Source organism: Leptonychotes weddellii, unplaced genomic scaffold (genome assembly GCF_054177405.1).
Source record: "Leptonychotes weddellii isolate Sample4059 unplaced genomic scaffold, ASM5417740v2 HiC_scaffold_660, whole genome shotgun sequence".
Lineage (NCBI taxonomy): Eukaryota > Metazoa > Chordata > Mammalia > Carnivora > Phocidae > Leptonychotes > Leptonychotes weddellii.
The window spans coordinates 381-8,416 of record NW_028035081.1 but is presented as its reverse complement, the minus strand read 5'-3'; the positions used below and the strand labels follow the sequence as shown (position 1 = coordinate 8,416).

Here is an 8,036-nt window from a genome sequence, read left to right as displayed (position 1 = left end):
CTCCCCCCAGCCCGACTCCGGACGGACCCACTGGCCGCACCTGCCCGCGCGCACACGCCCCCCGCACGCCGGCCGCCACGCGCGCCAGGCCTCAGAGCCGCCACAGGCGGACCCGGGCGTCCTCCCGCCCGCCCTGCCTCAGCCCCTGCGCCGCCGTCGCCACCGTCGCCACCGTCGCCGCCGCCCTCGGCACGCGCCCGCCGCGGCTCGTCCGCACCGCCCTGCCTCGGCGTGGACCAGGGCCACCCGAGCCGCAGCCGCCGCGCTACTCTCCGTCGCGGGCCGCGGACGCCGCCGCCTAACCGCCGAGCCCGCCGGGCGCGGAAGCTCAAGAGAGCCGGACCCGGGCACGAGGGTGCGCGGGCCGCCGCCGCCGCGGTTGTTCGTTGCGCCCCGGCTCCGGCGAGGACTGCCTCCGCCTCCTCTTCCTGCGACTTCCTTAGTCCTCAGCATCCTCCTCGCTCTCTTTAAAAAGCACCCCCTCACGCCCCACCCGCGGGAACGAGGCCTCGGGAATTCAGGGGAGTGGCTGTGGGGGCGCATCGCGGCTCCCCACTCGGCCAGCCCCTCTTCCTAGACATGGTCTGATCCCCATTGTAAAAGCTGCGCCCTGAAGAGGAGGAGAGTGGTGTTCCCGGCTTGGGGCTGCAGGAATCTCTTCGTGCTGAAGCTCTTGCATTATTTTAGGGTGGGGCGGGGAGGGCCCTGGATTTTGGGGAGTGGGGGTGGGCGGGGAGGAGGACCGGGGGGGGCGGGGGAAGGACTCTGTGAGGGAGCCGGTGAAAGACTATGGGGAAGGACCAGGAGCTGCTGGAAGCTGCCCGCACTGGAAATGTGGCTCTGGTGGAGAAACTCCTGTCTGGCAGGAAAGGAGGGATCCTGGGCGGTGGATCTGGACCCTTGCCCCTGTCTAATCTGCTAAGGTAAGGACGGGAACCAGCTCTGGGATTGCATACCTCGTTTTGCATTGTGATAGATCCATTCTCCTCCTCATGGTTATTGCACCTGGTGGCTGCCAGCGATTCATTCTTAAATTAGGCAGGAAAACAGACTGTGTGTGTGGAGAGGAGGCATGAGGCTCCCAGTCAGATTGATGCCTTAGATTCTTTGAGTAATTTGAAAATAGCCTTCCATCAATGCGTCAGTAGCTACTTTTTCTGAGCTGTGGTGCAGAACTTGTACATGTACTGGGGTTGCTGGAAGAAAATCGGTGTTTCACTCGCTTTTCACCAGTATTTATAATGTATTTTCAGTGTCGAACCCAGCTTTTTTTGTCTATTTGAATGAAATTGGTAGAGAAGCTATTGCGTGCATGCAATTACCCTGCAAAAAGCAACAGCTTTTGGGTGCTGCTACCTTCTCTTGCAGAAGGCATTTGCTGTGCTGTGGGTTATGATCCCACAAATTGAAGTGAGCGAACCTTCTGATGAGGTCACCAGTACAGGGTGTGTGTAAAACTTGATGAGACAGGTGAGGCAGTACTTCCAGTTACCTGGACATAGAGTGAAACTTGGTTAGTAGGATGACGGATGTCAGGTCGGGATTGGGATAGTGTATATGCAATGTAGTAGAGGCCTTTTAATATGAAGATGTTGCGGGTGAGACTAATATTGCTTGGAGACTCTGAGATGACATTTAAAAAAATGTCAAGGTCTTTATTCAGCAGGCAGTACCTTAGAAATAGCTGGCTTGATTTGCATATTTGAAAAACTATGAACTTAAAAGTTGAATTGATGGACAAATTAAATAAGAGGGAAGAAGCCTGAAGAATATTCACTAGGTAAAATGCAAGGAAAGCTCTTTAGTTCATAAAATTATGGCTATTCACTTTGCCCTGGATATTTTTGGAAGCATCAATTATCATTAATATCTTCACCCTAAAATATCTCTTAAGCAACCCAACTGTACTTGTAAAAATTTTAAAAAATCCAAGTGATTTTCTTGGCTTTTAAAAACTCTTTGGTTTTAACAAGTTTAATACAGACTGCTGGATGATAACATTGTGTCCTTTACTCAGGTTCTTATATGTTATAGTGGTCAGGCGGTGCAGTTCATTACAATACTGGCTAATAAGAAAAATGAAAACATCTGTATTAGAGTGAAATGAATTTAGTTGGCAAATAGTTGATGGGATTTTAAAAAGCTCCATATGTGATCATCTATACTTGTTTTTTTTTTTTTTTAAAGATTTTATTTATTTATTTGAGAGAGAGAGAGAGCACATGAGAGGGGGGAGGGTCAGAGGGAGAAGCAGACTCCCTGCCAAGCAGGGAGCCCGATGCGGGACTCCATCCAGGGACTCCAGGATCATGACCTGAGCCGAAGGCAGTCGCTTAACCAACTGAGCCACCCAGGCGCCCTATACTTGTTAATAGTGACATTTTATTGGAATGATAGTTCAGATCAATGAATTATGGGACTTTATTTTGTTGATCTTAGAAGTGATGACTCTTGTGTGTACTCTCTTGTTAAGTAATTTTCACTTTAAAATGCAAATAGTGTGGACATATTTCAGATTATAGCTCTAATAATTGCCAATTTATATAAAAGCCGTTTATCTGGTTATGGCTTTAAAGTTGCAGATAAAATAAATATGTTTACTAGTTGATTGAATTAGTTATAAGAATGATTATGGCCAGAAACATATATTCTGAAAGAGGTTTCTAAGTAATCAGTTCTTTTGGAAAAACACTAAGGAATTCTTTGAGAACAGTGAGAACTTCAGTAAATTTTATTGAGATAAATGGTATTTTAAAAAGCCTATCTTTTTGATAGAAGTTAAGGTAAACATCTTTTAAACTGATAAGAACAGATACTACACTTGATTTTAGCCAAAAGGCCGAGAAGCGATGGGGTAAACATCTTTTAAATACTTTCTCAGTTGTGCCATTTAAAAAAAGAATAGATGGCAAATTTTAGAAATTAAATAAGATAAAATTTCAAAATTGTAACCCACAACATACTTCTTGAATAAGAGGTTTTCCCTTTTGCTGTTTTTTCCAGAGGTAAGAGTGGTAGCTCTAAAACAGAAATGTGCCTAGAGAACAAAACTAAAAAACATGGGTTCATTGGAGTAGTTTGAAGTTGTAAAAGTCAAAATCAAAACCAGTAACCTTTAAACTTGAATCTGTCTCATACTGAATAAACAACTAAAGCAATGTCTTTGAAGAAAATGAGGGTTGAAATTGTATTCTTTGGGTGATCCTTTGCATAAATTGAAATTCCTAAAAAGGCACATTTAATTTAGTTGTTACTTTTTTCACAAATGATTGTCATCAGAAATTTATTTACGGAATGATGGAAATGTGACCTCTTCCTCTTCAAACATAATGATACTTGGGCATTTTTAAATACTTCGGAATGAATTACAGAATAGATTTGCCACTGCCTCCTCCCTGCCTTTATTACTTGTGTTGTGTAATAATCGTGTCAGATCCTGTGCTATTATGTATATCATCTCATTCAATTCTTATATCAGCTTTAACTGGCTGAGCCTCATTTCACGGGACTGAAGAGTTAGGAAGATTAAGGATTTGCCCAAGGTCACTTAATTAGTAATGGCAAAGATCTGAAGTTATGTGATTTTTTTTTTTTTAAGATTTTATTTATTTATTTGAGAGAGTGAGAGAGAGAGAGAGCACAAGAGGGAGGAGCGGGAGAGGGAGAAGCAGACTCCCCGCCGAGCAGGGAGCCCGACGCGGGACTCGATCCCGGGACTCCAGGATCATGACCTGAGCCGAAGGCAGTCGTTTAACCGACTGAGCCACCCAGGCGCCCTGAAGTTATGTGATTTAAATTTGCTTTTCCACATCTTAAGTCTTATTCATTGAATCTGTTTGATTCATGAAAATTTAAGATACTGGCTTAGCCTCTTTTTTTTGCTATGAATAATTTGACTTAAAAATCCTTAATTCTTTTCCTAATTACAACAACAATAAACATCTCATGACAGCCTTTTGAGGGATCACTAGATAAGAACTTTTCTGAAGATGCTTTTGATGACATAATTGCCTACTAAATGAGCAGTAGCTACCTGATGGGGAATCAGGTATGCTTGGGTGACACTGCATTTTCAGCAACAGTAAGAATGACCTTCAATAAATATAAAAATCTAAGCCTCACTGTCCTGTTCTATAAAATGGGAATAATAATAGTACCTATTATATAGTTGTAAGAATTAAGTGAAATAGAAATGAAAGCAAAGCATTTAGCACATTGGTGTTTATCATTAGTGTTATTATTTCTCCTGCAGCTTTAAAGCACTTGACTCTATTTCTTAAGATCTTGATTACTAAAGATTTGTTTCATATTGGACATGGAGTAAATTTCTTTAGTAGAATTTCCATTAGAATTACAGAATGTGCAAATAAAATGGGGCCTTTTATTCAACTTCTGACCTAGAGGAATTACCTGTAACACCCTTTACCAGTTAGTTATTCTAGCCTTGTAAAATCCTTAAATGACTAGATCCATTCCATTTTTTTGGACAGCTCTAATTATTAAAAAAGTTATCCTTATATCGAGTTGAAATCCTCCTCCCTGTAATTTCCAGCAGTTGGTACTAGTTGGCAATGGAGTGTAGGTGAAGTTAGATTTTCATGCTTTTCACTATTCTCTTTTTACTTCTTTGCATATTCTCAAATTCTGCAATGACTCTCGTAAAGGTGGTGAGCAGAAATGAAAAAAATGCACCAAATATCAGTTGACCAGAGTAAATATACTGGGACTTGATATGCTGTTGAATTAAAAAAACAACAACAACAAAAAAACAGGTTACAAAATAGCATTTGTAGCATGATCCTTTTTTTTTTTTTTAAAGAAAAAATAAGTGTGTGTGAAAATTTATAATGTGCATTAAGAAGTCCGGAATGATAAACACCGAAATGTAAAAAGTAGTATTCATCTTTGAGTGGTAGAATTGTGGGTGATCTTTATTTTATTTTTGCTATCTACATTTTTCAGTATTCTAAAATGAAGATGTATTATGTAATCAAAATACCAGCTATTTAAAACATCATACAATGAAATTATTATCTTTTTATTACTGATTTAAGACATACCTTAATACAGGCCAGTTTTACTGAGGTATATAATGACATTGGCTCACACTGAGCAGATACTTAAAACTTCCAAGTATTTTTTTCAGTGACTTGTGAAGCAGTGGTTTCCCTATCATTCTTGTAAAAGTGTTGATTGAACTTAAGTTAGTCCTATTACATTATATCTTCCTTGTTTTAGCCTATATTTATAATCTATTTAGATCTTTTTGATTCTTGAGTTTATCTTCCAGCATATTAACTTTTCTTCTCTGCATCATCTGTAGATTTAATAAGCATGTTTTCTATAATTGGAATTCAACACATGATGATATAATCCCTAAAGAACCTTTCTTTAGCTTACTGTAAATTTAAAAGCAGCAAACTTTACACATGGTATTTCTACCAGCATTGAAGCCACTTAATAGAACTCTCATTCAGCTACTTCTAATATACCTATGAGAATATTATGAGGTATTTTATCCATTGCCCTTCTGAATTCATGCTGTGTCCTGTTTATGGCATTCCTTTGATCTATTTCTAGTAGTAACTCTATAAATTCCACCCAAATCAGGCTACTTTATTATAGCTTGTTTACAGCTATATGAACTGTTGATGATGCCTAGTACTGATGCAAATTCCTTCTTCCCCCTTGTACCTAATTCTTCTGGGTCTGAATACTTACATTCATTTAAAATGTCTGTTATGATCTCTGCCTTTTTGAAATTTCAATAATCTCCCAACATCATTTGTTTATACTTTTTGGTTTGAAAATGATTCTCACTAGAGATGATAGAAGCAAAATAGAAGTTGGGAAGAATCAAATTCTTGGCATTGTTAGATGTCACAGGAAATTCTCTTATGGTCTGTCAGCTTAAGGTTACATTATCTGTTATAGAAGTGAACTTTTTATACTTCTCTTTTTCAAACTTCATTGAAAGGGACATTAACATTTTCCCAGGTAAATGCTTTTTGTGTTTGTCTTCAGTTATAACTCTCTCTCATCCACCCCTTTTGTCTTTAAAGAAATCTGAGCTCCTTAGAGCTCACCAGAGTACTCGAATTACCTCCTTCCTTTTCTCGCTCCACACTGTATGTGAAGTTTCATTTTATTTAACATCTTTCATGAGACAGCTGCGAACCTTTTCAGGTGTCTTCCTTTGACATAACTACCTTTTAATCTAAACAAAAATAATTCCTATTTAGAATGTATATTGAATCATTTTTTTCTTAGTGAGTCTAGATTAAGAATTATTTGTATTTTAATAAAGCAATAAAAAGTTTTATGTCTCAAATTTACTTTTCTTCATGACTCAAAGGATCACAGGTAAAGCATATTTAGTAAACTTTTGTTGAACATAAAGAATCCAGTTCTCAAGACCCCCATGTGAAAAAGTAGATTTGTAAGAAGTAGGGGAAAATAGTTTCTAGTCACCAAAGACATATAAAACAGAGAATTTACAAATTTTTCAGATTTAGGATTCAGTTCATGAAGTTTTTGGTGATGGGTACAAGGAGATAAGAGGCACCTCGGAAGTGTAATTTTCACAACTATTTGGGTAATTGTGGTTATTGGGGCTCTGATAAGGTACTCACTTTCAGGGAAACTGCATTGGTTAAATGGAATAAATCACAAATAGAGCATTTAAACTGTAATGAAAATGTTATATCTATAAAAATAGTCAAGTTGCAAGTGGGTTATCTATTTTAGCTAGTAATGATGTTTGAAGCGGTGATTGCACCATTATGTTCAGGGAGCTGTGTCTGCCAGAGTGAACAGTGCCAGCTGCATGATGGGGAGTGAAGAGAGGAGAGGGAATTTTGTTATTGACCTCTTTCTCTACTAAGCTAGCTTTTCAGCTCCCTCTTCAAAACCGGGAGACTGATATGTAGTAGGGAATTAGGACAACCAGCCAGTGACTACTACTCACTCTGTCCATTCCTACATTACCTAATTCCTAGTGTAGCTCAGTGGTTTCTTACAGCTGATGGAAGGGTGGAACAGATCTTCACTGACATTAATGCAGAAGCTTACAATATTCAGCATTGCCCCTATTGACTTTAGCAGTTTAACCTCTCAGGTGACAGTAAACACAATTTGATTTGTTCAGTTGTATACTAAAATGATTTAATTATGTATTTGATGTAATTCTGGAAAATTCTTTTGAGGAGCCTATTACAGAACATTCATCCTGAGTATTTAACTGGAAATGGAAGCTGACTATAATTCAAATCAAGGGTTAGAAAAAACTAATTTTAGCCTACAGAACCTGAAGTTATTTAACATTTAATGCATTTTAGTGTGTCTTTGGTTCCATTTTGAACATATTGCAGCATAGTTTTAGTTAATTAAAATATGATGAGTTTTGATTCATCATAGAATATTTTATATTTTAAAAAGCAGGAATTTACACAAAAGACTCATCTGTGTTCCATTTCTTTCTCATGTATGTGATGATATGGTCAGGTACACCATATGGCAGGCAGAGGCACAATGCCCGTTGAAAACTCAGTGAATTTTCCTGTGTAACACAGATCTAGGAATTTTTCTTAGAGTCCAGTTTTCTTCCTTTGCATCTGTAGGACGGGAAGTGAATTCTGTGTTTGTGTTAAACCTGGGTACGGCATGAAATTGTGTGAGTTTTGAGTGTGGATCAGAATATATGGTCAGAGGATAAATTTTGTTTTTGTCAGTCTCTTCTGCAGTCTCCAAAGAGTGTTCATCTCTGAATCTGTTTCTTAGAGATAGTGCTTCCTTATTTAACAGTGTGTCTTCATGAATTTGTCTGTAAAAATGGAACTTTGATTCAGTTGTGTTGTAGAGTTATTTGGCTTCTACTGTCTTGTGAGAGCAGCTTTATTTAAAGTGGTTAATTACTTCTAGTTAAGTGAACTGAGACAGTTGGCCTAGACTTGTCACCATGCTTTGATCAAATTGAATCAAATCTTGACTGATAGATGTGGGCATAAACAGCCAACCTAATTTCTTGCAGCCTGCTT

The 8,036-nt window shown here is 39.1% G+C and overlaps 1 pseudogene; it reads right to left on the bottom strand.

Annotated features, from left to right (window-relative positions):
- Positions 1–2,741: 2,741 nt before the first annotated feature.
- On the bottom strand, positions 2,742–2,851 carry LOC115939839 (U2 spliceosomal RNA; annotated as a pseudogene).
- Positions 2,852–8,036: the final 5,185 nt, after the last annotated feature.